Source organism: Oncorhynchus masou, chromosome 1, assembly GCF_036934945.1.
Source record: "Oncorhynchus masou masou isolate Uvic2021 chromosome 1, UVic_Omas_1.1, whole genome shotgun sequence".
NCBI lineage: Eukaryota > Metazoa > Chordata > Actinopteri > Salmoniformes > Salmonidae > Oncorhynchus > Oncorhynchus masou.
In genome coordinates, this window is record NC_088212.1 from 65,297,166 (window position 1) to 65,311,041 (window position 13,876).

General features: G+C 38.2%; 2 long non-coding RNA genes across 2 annotated transcripts; both read left to right on the top strand.

Moving 5' to 3' along the window:
* The first annotated feature begins 3,187 nt into the window (after window positions 1–3,187).
* LOC135558310 (uncharacterized) lies at window positions 3,188–3,855 on the top strand. The gene is made up of 3 exons (XR_010458345.1): window positions 3,188–3,255; window positions 3,363–3,413; window positions 3,609–3,855. It is a non-coding gene; the product is annotated as an uncharacterized LOC135558310 (long non-coding RNA).
* Window positions 3,856–11,053: 7,198 nt separating this feature from the next.
* On the top strand, window positions 11,054–11,741 carry LOC135558366 (uncharacterized). The gene is made up of 3 exons (XR_010458354.1): window positions 11,054–11,121; window positions 11,229–11,279; window positions 11,475–11,741. It is a non-coding gene; the product is annotated as an uncharacterized LOC135558366 (long non-coding RNA).
* The last annotated feature ends 2,135 nt before the right edge of the window (window positions 11,742–13,876 follow it).

The following is a 13,876-nucleotide window of genomic DNA, read 5'->3' on the forward strand; positions in this document are numbered from 1 at the left end:
AATATTTTTTCTTCAGAAGCTAAAATACAGTATAAACTCTTAAAACACAAATTACGTTCTTAATAATAAATCATCTTACACTTAGGGGAAGTTTAAACAACCACTCAACTTCCAATCAAATGTTAACTTTTTTGTGATGCCAGTAATGCTACATTTATTTGAAATGTAGCATTATTAGCATCACAAGAAGCTAGGGCAGTTGAACATGTGCAAATGGGCAATGTAATCTGATTAGGATTGCAAAACTACCGGTAATTTAGCACAGAAATATTCAGTAATTTGGGTAATTAACAGAAAATCGATGGCAATCTACTGGTAAAATTAATAATTATATTATTTAATTCATTTTTAAAAATTCATATATAGTATTAATTGATTATATACAGTTGGGCAAAAAAGTATTTAGTCAGCCACCAATTGTGCAAGTTCTCCCACTTAAAAAGATGAGAGAGGCCTGTAATGTTCATCACAGGTACACTTCAACTATGACAGACAAAGTGAGAAAGAAAAATCCAGAAAATCACATTGTAGGATTTTTAATTAATATATTTGCAAATTATGGTGGAAAATAAGTATTTGGTCACCTACAAACAAGCAAGATTTCTGGCTCTCCCAGACCTGTAACTTCTTCTTTAAGAGGCTCTTCTGTCCTCCACTCATTACCTGTATTAATGGCACCTGTTTGAACTTGTTATCAGTATAAAAGACACCTGTCCACAACCTCAAACAGTCACACTCCAAACTCCACTATGGCCAAGACCAAAGAGCTGTCAAAGGACACCAGAAACAAAATTGTAGACCTGCACCAGGCTGGGAAGACTGAAGTAGACTGCAGTAGGTAAGCAGCTTGGTTTGAAGAAATCAACTGTGGGAGCAATTATTAGGAAATGGAAGACATACAAGACAACTGATAATCTCCCACGATCTGGGGCTCTACGCAAGATCTCACCCCGTGGGGTCAAAATGATCACAAGAACGGTGAGCAAAAATCCCAGAACCACACGGGGTGACCTAGTGGGACCTACCTGCAGAGAGCTGGGACCAAAGTAACAAAGCCTACCATCAGTAACACACTACGCCGCCAGGGACTCAAATCCTGCAGTGCCAGACGTGTCCCCCCGCTTAAGCCAGTACATGTCCAGGCCCGTCTGAAGTTTGCTAGAGAGCATTTGGATGATCCAGAAGAAGATTGGGAGAATGTCATATGGTCAGATGAAACCAAAATATAACTTTTTGGTAAAAACTCAACTTGTCGTGTTTGGAGGACAAAGAATGCTGAGTTGCATCCAAATAACACCATACACCACATGGGGCCATGTATCATGAGATTTTGAGTGAAAACCTCCTTCCAACAGCAAGGGCATTGAAGATGAAACGTGGCTGGGTCTTTCAGCATGACAATGATCCCAAACACACCGCCCGGGCAACGAAGGAGTGGCTTCGTAAGAAGGATTTCAAGGTCCTGGAGTGGCCTAGCCAGTCTCCAGATCTCAACCCTATGGGAATATCTTTGGAGAGAGTTGAAAGTCACTGTTACCCAGCAACAACCCAAAAACATCACTGCTCTAGAGGAGATCTGCATGGAGGAATGGGCCAAAATACCAGCAACAGTGTGTGAAAACCTTGTGAAGACTTACAGTCTTTGCCAACAAAGGGTATAGAACAAAGTATTGAGATAAACTTTTGTTATTAACCAAATACTTATTTTCCACCATAATTTGCAAATCAATTCATTCAAAATCCTACAATGTGATTTTCTGTGATTTTCTCATTTTGTCTGTCATAGTTGAAGTGTACCTATGATGAAAATTACAGGCCTCTCTCATCTTTTTAAGTGGGAGAACTTGCACAATTGGTGGCTGACTAAATACTTTTATGCCCCACTGTATGTGTCCATATTGTCCATGAGTTTCTAATGGTTCAAGAGAAAATAGCCTAATTAATGAAAAAAGCATTAATCTACAATGGCATTATTTTTAATTAACTCTGCAATGCTTCCAACTATTTACTTTTTTCACAACTGTCAACAGTTTGATGCCAAAACATTGACAACAAATACATATAGACATAATCAAATAAATACATAAATATAAAATGATATTTAATGCTGAAACCCTCATATTAAACCATCAACCAAGTTGATGGTTTATATTTAGGATAAGGTTTAACAGCTTTGTCATCTTATTAAATGACTTTGCATATTTATATGTGATAAGGCCACACAGAGGTCCAGAGACTATTACAGACACCTGTGATCATCTGAAATACAGGAAAGGGCCACTAGATGTCTTGTTATAGATTCCATAAAATCTTTGAAAGATAATACAATTCTGGTAGTTTACTTGTTAAATTGTCAAGTTATCAGTAGTATACCCTCCCTTTGCAATGCTAAATCCGATTATATGTTCAGTTGTTGTGGTCATGCTTCTACTGACTGTTAGTTACTGATGTCTACAAAAAGTAAGCTAATCATGATGTCTCTTTCTGGATGACAAACAGAAGTAATGCACTGACAGATAAATCATTTTTCATAAGAAATATGTGGTTATAAAATACATGTGTTTTACAGTACTTGCAACATATGGAACAATTGTAATTGAACTTACTTCTACAGTGGGATACATAAAGTATCAAATGGTTGCAGTCACAGTCAATTGAAGCTCTGGTAGGATGGGTGACAGATAGAATGTTCAATAAAGTATACAAACTGAGAATTGAATCATATCAACTGTATTGAACATATAATTAGCCAAATATATACTGTTTGTAGATGTGGAGTTTGGAAGTTTGATAAACCAATCTGTAAACAGTTCAGGTTTATGCAAGATATTTGTTTATATATCATAACTGCAGATTAGTCCACTAGCAGTTCTGTAAGGAAAACCTGTAGATGTTAATGAAAATGTGATATTTAATAAATAAACAAATTTGATATGAAGTTCTACATGTTGCTGATGATTTCAATTGATAGCTTATGTACCTTGCCCCTTCTCCTCTGCAACATAAGGGTGTGACACTGTAATGACGAAATGGCTTTGTTATGGCAGTATGCCTAAATATGTCCAAAGTATTTGAGAAAGCTCACCAAACAGACCAGTGTTCCGGGTTTCGATTCGTTCAATGTGTGGTTACCATCACTAGTCTGAAAAGGTAAGGTACAGTACGTCAACTTGCAATTATCTGAATCCATCACTCCACACACTGAAGTCTCAGCCAACATCATGGCAGCAGTAGGACTCCTCTGGCTTGTGATCGGTGAGTAAGTTCTACTGTTCAAGAAATACAATACATTTTCAGAGAAATATTGATGTTCATTTCCTGAACATAATACTTTCTCTAAGTGTGTACATTTTTCCACGCAGCCACAGCATCCATCCTTGTCAAATGTGATGATGCAAAATCTGAAGACAAAAGTAAAGTATTTCTGTATCTATTTTTGTAGTGATTATTGATTAATGTTTCATCAATACTTAATTACATCAATGTATAACATACAGTATATACCTTTAAAACACAAATTACCTTCTTAATAATAAACACACTTACATTTAGGGGAAATCCTAACTTCCACTTAAGTTCACCCCTTATTGGCATTTGTTTCTATGCAGAGATCTACCCAGCAAAGATCTTTGGACCATCTAATGTGACTGAAGGGGTAAATGTCCATTTTAAATGTAGCATTACTGGCATCGGAGGACCTGAGGACAAGTTAAATGTTTACCTTTGCAAGAATGGAGTTGGGATAAGAATTGCGAAGCTGGAGAAAGGTGAAAATGATGCTATTTTCACCATGAAGGATGTTACAAGAGAAGACTCAGGCAACTACAGCTGTGTGTACACCAGAGATAAACCTGTACCCAGTCACTTGAAGTCAACAGGGGAGAATGTAATAGTCTTTCATGTCAATGGAGAATGGAAAGGTAAGATTCTGTCAATATTTGTGTATAATGTATGTTTGTAATGATAAGATTGCTATCCATACTGTATATTTGCCAATTTGTTGAATACTTGTCATTCAGACACACTTTCAGACAATATATGACTTTGTAATGAAAGGCTACATACTCTGACTCAGCAACAAGTTAAACAGCGTCTACTGTACACCAGAGTCAATGTTCTTCACAGAGGGACTAAATAATATGGGAGGACAAGGCAGAGCAGGACTGGCAGCAGCCTTGGTCCTCCTGTTTCTGACTCTGTCTTTACTGCTGTTACTGTGGAGGTGCTGGGGGATCCAAGGCTGCTGCCTTGGCCGGAAGGTTATCATACCAGCCCTAAAACCCTGGCAAACTGCCAGGTCCTCTGATAATACTTATACTGAGCTAATCCTCATCCCTGTGTTTTGAAGGATATTGCAGAGTTTAACAGGTGCTGTACCCAGTTTGGGTAAGAATATGGGGAAAATGTATGCTTAAAACAAAGTGCTATGCACATAGCCTACAGATGAATCATCTGTTTTGACACATATAAACTTTCCTAGTGCCATACTTCCCTTTTAAAAGATGAAGTGGACGATATTGTGCCTTAATTAATAAATTGCCAAACACGCCAGTTAATTAAATATCTGCATAGGTTACAGTTCTTGTCTCTTATTATTATTTAGACTTTCTCTGAACTGAAAGACATTAAGCCAATATCATGCTCTCCATAGACATTTGAAATATCTTCATGACTAGAAGAGTCTCCAAGCTTCCATTAAAACTGTGAATTTTGAATGAGCAAAAAATAGTAATTACACGGGCTGTTTAGTGAAACTAATCCCATCCGAATCTTCCACTGGAAAACGGATATGCTGGTGTAATAATAACCAACGTTCTATAGTAATACTAGTCCCGTACGAATAGGGCTACAGGCGGATGAGGTGGATTGAGACAGCCTGTGCAATAAAACAGTTATCTCTCGCTTAAACTGACGGATGTTGCTGAGGATTTTGTTATTATGTTACTTAGATTGATGCACCGGTGTTTCAATAGACTCTAGGGCGGGCCTGGGTGACTCCAGTCCTCGGGGGCCTGATTGGTGTCATACTTTCATGATCTTCGGTTAAAAATGCATTTAGTTTAAATTAGGTGTGTTTTCTAGGGATAGAGGAAAAGTGTGACACCAAACAGGCCCCCGAGGACTGGAATTGTCCAGGCCTGCTGCTCTAGGGGTTCATTAGGAGATATAGGAGGACAGGCTCATTGCAATGGCTGGAATGAATGGAGCGGTATTAAACACATCTAACATATGGAAACCACGTTTGACTCTGTTCCATCGACTCCATTCCACCCATTACGACGAGCCTGTCCTCCTATACCTTCTCCTACCAGCTTCCTCTGGTAACATTGACTATTCCTCTGGCCGATTATATACTTTCTACTTCCATTGAAGTTAGATTTGTCCTGTTGATGTTAAAGGGGAGGTTTAAGGGTGTGTTAGATGGTGGAGGGTTTATACCATGGCATTGACCACATGGATACACTTAGAATAAGTTCTGTCTAAATGATGATGCATCCATCTACATTTGGTCTCTATTTCAGAGGCTGCGCATCATGTGATACTGGTGAATGTAATCCGACTGATAAGTTCAGCTGTTGTGGTCATACTTCTGCTGACTGTAGTGGCTGTTAGTTCATGCTGTTCAAAAAGAGGTAATTATGATGATGTCTGTTTTCTGAAGTAGTGACAGACAATAACTTTTGGTAACCCTTCCTATGAATACTCTCTTTATAATGCATTACAAGCATACGTACACTGAGTATAGAAAACATTAAGAACACCTTTCCATGACATAGACTGACCAGGTGAATCTAGGTGAAAGCTATGAAACCTTATTGACATCAGTTGTTAAATCCACTTCAATCAGTGTAGAAGAAGAGGAGGAGACAGGTTAAAGAAGGATTTTTAAGCCTTGAGACAATTGAGACATGGATTGTGCATGTGTGCAATTCGGAGATGTGAATGGGAAAGATAAAAGATTTAAGAGCCTTTGAACAGGGTATGTTAGTAGGTGCCAGGCACTCCGGTTGGTGTCAAGAACTGCAACGCTGCTGGTGTTTTCCACATTCAACAGTTTCCCATGTGTATCAAGAATGGTCCACCACCCAAAGGACTTCCAGCCAACTTGACACAACTGTGGGAAGCATTTGAGTCAACATGGGCCAGCATCCCAGGGGAAAGCTTTCGACACCTTGTAGAGTGCTTGCCCCAACTAATTGAGGCTGTTCTTAGGGCAATGGGGGGAGAGGGGTGGGTGCAATTTAATATTAGGAAGGTGTTCCTATGTTTGGTATACTCAGTGTATAACACCTTATGAAACATGCATAAGACATTATTTCAGGCACTAATAACTGCTCATAAGTATAACTACATTCATGAAGCATTAAATACTTGTAAACACTAGTTTTTCTGTACTCCTAAAACATGGCACAATTGTAACAAGGGATTATGCTTTTATATGTTAGTAGGGTATAAATGATCAATTGGCTTTTATTTGTCTTTTGGCAAAAAGTTATTAACATGCTAAGATATGGTTTAAGATATTTTAGACAAAACAGCCAAGCAGCGAGTGCCCAAGATACATACATGATTTAAGCACAGTAAGTCTATTATCGTCTCCATACTAATGTGGCACAACAAGAGATATTGAAAAGTGTACTTTCTTTCATTTTCACAGGTACTGAAGCTAAAAAGGACCACTACAGAATGCACTGTAATCTGCCAACCTAGTACAATATGACGGTGACTCTAAGCGGCAAGTTAGCTTTACAGGGCCAGCCTTTTTTTGAGAAAATGTAGGAAATTAATGAGCAACCTACAATCAAATACCACCGTTACTTTGCTCAATGGCTATTTATAGTACTGTTTTTAGCTTTAGCTGCTATACATTTGTTGTAACATTACCTGACGCTATGGGGAAGTGACGTTCACTGTAAACAAATTCATTCGGAATATTTTGACAGTTTGTTTTGTTTGCCTTGTTTGTATATTGAAGGAACACGATATTGACCCAAAAGCTATCTTATGGTATTTGTTTTATTAGTGCATTGTTGAAAATGTTTTGCATGTCATCAATCAAGTTTTCAACATATGTAACTTTCAAAATACAGAAATCTGACAGGCATGATGCATTTTGCATCATATAATGCCAAACACAGCATCACAACACAAAATGCGTGATAAGGGTCAGATTTCAGTATTTTGAAAGTTACATATCTTGAAAACTTGATTGCTGACATGCAAAACCTTGTGGGACTATGCCAATAATGGACTAATGAAACAAATACCAAAATGTAGTTTTTAGATGGAGTTTCTTTTTAAAAGCCATTTATTTCACACAGTTTTTGTCTATGCAAAGATACATGCGCAATTCTTCTCTTATTTGTCGTTTGTCATTTACAGTATAGCTACATGTGCAACTGTATCAGTTAGCCATATGGTGCTATGAATACAACAGAACCTCTTCATTGCTCTGATGACACACCTACTCTTGAAACTGAACATATAAGGGATTGAATGCTTTGTTACAAAAGTATGGCTGAATCCAAGTCTGTTTGTACCAACATTCACGGTGAGAAAAGGGGGTAATATAGATTTTAAATGTAGCACTGTCAGCCTGGAACGACACGGGGACAAGGTTTACCTTTGCAAGAATGGAGTTGGGATAAGAATGACTCTTTTGGAGAAAGGTGAAGATGACACCATTTTCGCCATGAAGGATGTTACAAGAGAAGACAGGCAACTATAGCTGTGTTTACACCAGAGACAAACTTCTAGTCGTCATCCACGTTTACGGGGAAGAAGCTAAGCTTTTGTTCATGTTTGTAAGGATCAGAAAGAACGGTGAAAGGATTGCTGTGCACATTCAATATTTGTTGTGTGGTTGAATATTTTTTCTTCAGAAGCTAAAATACAGTATAAACTCTTAAAACACAAATTACGTTCTTAATAATAAATCATCTTACACTTAGGGGGAAGTTTAAACAACCACTCAACTTCCAATCAAATGTTAACTTTTTTGTGATGCCAGTAATGCTACATTTATTTGAAATGTAGCATTATTAGCATCACAAGAAGCTAGGGCAGTTGAACATGTGCAAATGGGCAATGTAATCTGATTAGGATTGCAAAACTACCGGTAATTTAGCACAGAAATATTCAGTAATTTGGGTAATTAACAGAAAATCGATGGCAATCTACTGGTAAAATTAATAATTATATTATTTAATTCATTTTTAAAAATTCATATATAGTATTAATTGATTATATACAGTTGGGCAAAAAGTATTTAGTCAGCCACCAATTGTGCAAGTTCTCCCACTTAAAAAGATGAGAGAGGCCTGTAATGTTCATCACAGGTACACTTCAACTATGACAGACAAAGTGAGAAAGAAAAATCCAGAAAATCACATTGTAGGATTTTTAATTAATATATTTGCAAATTATGGTGGAAAATAAGTATTTGGTCACCTACAAACAAGCAAGATTTCTGGCTCTCCCAGACCTGTAACTTCTTCTTTAAGAGGCTCTTCTGTCCTCCACTCATTACCTGTATTAATGGCACCTGTTTGAACTTGTTATCAGTATAAAAGACACCTGTCCACAACCTCAAACAGTCACACTCCAAACTCCACTATGGCCAAGACCAAAGAGCTGTCAAAGGACACCAGAAACAAAATTGTAGACCTGCACCAGGCTGGGAAGACTGAAGTAGACTGCAGTAGGTAAGCAGCTTGGTTTGAAGAAATCAACTGTGGGAGCAATTATTAGGAAATGGAAGACATACAAGACAACTGATAATCTCCCACGATCTGGGGCTCTACGCAAGATCTCACCCCGTGGGGTCAAAATGATCACAAGAACGGTGAGCAAAAATCCCAGAACCACACGGGGTGACCTAGTGGGACCTACCTGCAGAGAGCTGGGACCAAAGTAACAAAGCCTACCATCAGTAACACACTACGCCGCCAGGGACTCAAATCCTGCAGTGCCAGACGTGTCCCCCCGCTTAAGCCAGTACATGTCCAGGCCCGTCTGAAGTTTGCTAGAGAGCATTTGGATGATCCAGAAGAAGATTGGGAGAATGTCATATGGTCAGATGAAACCAAAATATAACTTTTTGGTAAAAACTCAACTTGTCGTGTTTGGAGGACAAAGAATGCTGAGTTGCATCCAAATAACACCATACACCACATGGGGCCATGTATCATGAGATTTTGAGTGAAAACCTCCTTCCAACAGCAAGGGCATTGAAGATGAAACGTGGCTGGGTCTTTCAGCATGACAATGATCCCAAACACACCGCCCGGGCAACGAAGGAGTGGCTTCGTAAGAAGGATTTCAAGGTCCTGGAGTGGCCTAGCCAGTCTCCAGATCTCAACCCTATGGGAATATCTTTGGAGAGAGTTGAAAGTCACTGTTACCCAGCAACAACCCAAAAACATCACTGCTCTAGAGGAGATCTGCATGGAGGAATGGGCCAAAATACCAGCAACAGTGTGTGAAAACCTTGTGAAGACTTACAGTCTTTGCCAACAAAGGGTATAGAACAAAGTATTGAGATAAACTTTTGTTATTAACCAAATACTTATTTTCCACCATAATTTGCAAATCAATTCATTCAAAATCCTACAATGTGATTTTCTGTGATTTTCTCATTTTGTCTGTCATAGTTGAAGTGTACCTATGATGAAAATTACAGGCCTCTCTCATCTTTTTAAGTGGGAGAACTTGCACAATTGGTGGCTGACTAAATACTTTTATGCCCCACTGTATGTGTCCATATTGTCCATGAGTTTCTAATGGTTCAAGAGAAAATAGCCTAATTAATGAAAAAGCATTAATCTACAATGGCATTATTTTTAATTAACTCTGCAATGCTTCCAACTATTTACTTTTTTCACAACTGTCAACAGTTTGATGCCAAAACATTGACAACAAATACATATAGACATAATCAAATAAATACATAAATATAAAATGATATTTAATGCTGAAACCCTCATATTAAACCATCAACCAAGTTGATGGTTTATATTTAGGATAAGGTTTAACAGCTTTGTCATCTTATTAAATGACTTTGCATATTTATATGTGATAAGGCCACACAGAGGTCCAGAGACTATTACAGACACCTGTGATCATCTGAAATACAGGAAAGGGCCACTAGATGTCTTGTTATAGATTCCATAAAATCTTTGAAAGATAATACAATTCTGGTAGTTTACTTGTTAAATTGTCAAGTTATCAGTAGTATACCCTCCCTTTGCAATGCTAAATCCGATTATATGTTCAGTTGTTGTGGTCATGCTTCTACTGACTGTTAGTTACTGATGTCTACAAAAAGTAAGCTAATCATGATGTCTCTTTCTGGATGACAAACAGAAGTAATGCACTGACAGATAAATCATTTTTCATAAGAAATATGTGGTTATAAAATACATGTGTTTTACAGTACTTGCAACATATGGAACAATTGTAATTGAACTTACTTCTACAGTGGGATACATAAAGTATCAAATGGTTGCAGTCACAGTCAATTGAAGCTCTGGTAGGATGGGTGACAGATAGAATGTTCAATAAAGTATACAAACTGAGAATTGAATCATATCAACTGTATTGAACATATAATTAGCCAAATATATACTGTTTGTAGATGTGGAGTTTGGAAGTTTGATAAACCAATCTGTAAACAGTTCAGGTTTATGCAAGATATTTGTTTATATATCATAACTGCAGATTAGTCCACTAGCAGTTCTGTAAGGAAAACCTGTAGATGTTAATGAAAATGTGATATTTAATAAATAAACAAATTTGATATGAAGTTCTACATGTTGCTGATGATTTCAATTGATAGCTTATGTACCTTGCCCCTTCTCCTCTGCAACATAAGGGTGTGACACTGTAATGACGAAATGGCTTTGTTATGGCAGTATGCCTAAATATGTCCAAAGTATTTGAGAAAGCTCACCAAACAGACCAGTGTTCCGGGTTTCGATTCGTTCAATGTGTGGTTACCATCACTAGTCTGAAAAGGTAAGGTACAGTACGTCAACTTGCAATTATCTGAATCCATCACTCCACACACTGAAGTCTCAGCCAACATCATGGCAGCAGTAGGACTCCTCTGGCTTGTGATCGGTGAGTAAGTTCTACTGTTCAAGAAATACAATACATTTTCAGAGAAATATTGATGTTCATTTCCTGAACATAATACTTTCTCTAAGTGTGTACATTTTTCCACGCAGCCACAGCATCCATCCTTGTCAAATGTGATGATGCAAAATCTGAAGACAAAAGTAAAGTATTTCTGTATCTATTTTTGTAGTGATTATTGATTAATGTTTCATCAATACTTAATTACATCAATGTATAACATACAGTATATACCTTTAAAACACAAATTACCTTCTTAATAATAAACACACTTACATTTAGGGGAAATCCTAACTTCCACTTAAGTTCACCCCTTATTGGCATTTGTTTCTATGCAGAGATCTACCCAGCAAAGATCTTTGGACCATCTAATGTGACTGAAGGGGTAAATGTCCATTTTAAATGTAGCATTACTGGCATCGGAGGACCTGAGGACAAGTTAAATGTTTACCTTTGCAAGAATGGAGTTGGGATAAGAATTGCGAAGCTGGAGAAAGGTGAAAATGATGCTATTTTCACCATGAAGGATGTTACAAGAGAAGACTCAGGCAACTACAGCTGTGTGTACACCAGAGATAAACCTGTACCCAGTCACTTGAAGTCAACAGGGGAGAATGTAATAGTCTTTCATGTCAATGGAGAATGGAAAGGTAAGATTCTGTCAATATTTGTGTATAATGTATGTTTGTAATGATAAGATTGCTATCCATACTGTATATTTGCCAATTTGTTGAATACTTGTCATTCAGACACACTTTCAGACAATATATGACTTTGTAATGAAAGGCTACATACTCTGACTCAGCAACAAGTTAAACAGCGTCTACTGTACACCAGAGTCAATGTTCTTCACAGAGGGACTAAATAATATGGGAGGACAAGGCAGAGCAGGACTGGCAGCAGCCTTGGTCCTCCTGTTTCTGACTCTGTCTTTACTGCTGTTACTGTGGAGGTGCTGGGGGATCCAAGGCTGCTGCCTTGGCCGGAAGGTTATCATACCAGCCCTAAAACCCTGGCAAACTGCCAGGTCCTCTGATAATACTTATACTGAGCTAATCCTCATCCCTGTGTTTTGAAGGATATTGCAGAGTTTAACAGGTGCTGTACCCAGTTTGGGTAAGAATATGGGGAAAATGTATGCTTAAAACAAAGTGCTATGCACATAGCCTACAGATGAATCATCTGTTTTGACACATATAAACTTTCCTAGTGCCATACTTCCCTTTTAAAAGATGAAGTGGACGATATTGTGCCTTAATTAATAAATTGCCAAACACGCCAGTTAATTAAATATCTGCATAGGTTACAGTTCTTGTCTCTTATTATTATTTAGACTTTCTCTGAACTGAAAGACATTAAGCCAATATCATGCTCTCCATAGACATTTGAAATATCTTCATGACTAGAAGAGTCTCCAAGCTTCCATTAAAACTGTGAATTTTGAATGAGCAAAAAATAGTAATTACACGGGCTGTTTAGTGAAACTAATCCCATCCGAATCTTCCACTGGAAAAACGGATATGCTGGTGTAATAATAACCAACGTTCTATAGTAATACTAGTCCCGTACGAATAGGGCTACAGGCGGATGAGGTGGATTGAGACAGCCTGTGCAATAAAACAGTTATCTCTCGCTTAAACTGACGGATGTTGCTGAGGATTTTGTTATTATGTTACTTAGATTGATGCACCGGTGTTTCAATAGACTCTAGGGCGGGCCTGGGTGACTCCAGTCCTCGGGGGCCTGATTGGTGTCATACTTTCATGATCTTCGGTTAAAAATGCATTTAGTTTAAATTAGGTGTGTTTTCTAGGGATAGAGGAAAAGTGTGACACCAAACAGGCCCCCGAGGACTGGAATTGTCCAGGCCTGCTGCTCTAGGGGTTCCCTAGGAGATATAGGAGGACAGGCTCATTGCAATGGCTGGAATGAATGGAGCGGTATTAAACACATCTAACATATGGAAACCACTTTTGACTCTGTTCCATCGACTCCATTCCACCCATTACGACGAGCCTGTCCTCCTATACCTTCTCCTACTAGCTTCCTCTGGTAACATTGACTATTCCTCTGGCCGATTATACACTTTCTACTTCCATTGAAGTTCGATTTGTCCTGTTGATGTTAAAGGGGAGGTTTAAGGGTGTGTTAGATGGTGGAGGGTTTATACCATGGCATTGACCACATGGATACACTTAGAATAAGTTCTGTCTAAATGATGATGCATCCATCTACATTTGGTCTCTATTTCAGAGGCTGCGCATGATGTGATACTGGTCAATGTAATCCGACTGATAAGTTCAGCTGTTGTGGTCATACTTCTGCTGACTGTAGTGGCTGTTAGTTCATGCTGTTCAAAAAGAGGTAATTATGTTGATGTCTGTTTTCTGAAGTAGTGACAGACAATAACTTTTGGTAACCCTTCCTATGAATACTCTCTTTATAATGCATTACAAGCATACGTACACTGAGTATAGAAAACATTAAGAACACCTTTCCATGACATAGACTGACCAGGTGAATCTAGGTGAAAGCTATGAAACCTTATTGACATCAGTTGTTAAATCCACTTCAATCAGTGTAGAAGAAGAGGAGGAGACAGGTTAAAGAAGGATTTTTAAGCCTTGAGACAATTGAGACATGGATTGTGCATGTGTGCAATTTGGAGATGTGAATGGGAAAGATAAAAGATTTAAGAGCCTTTGAACAGGGTATGGTAGTAGGTGCCAGGCACTCCGGT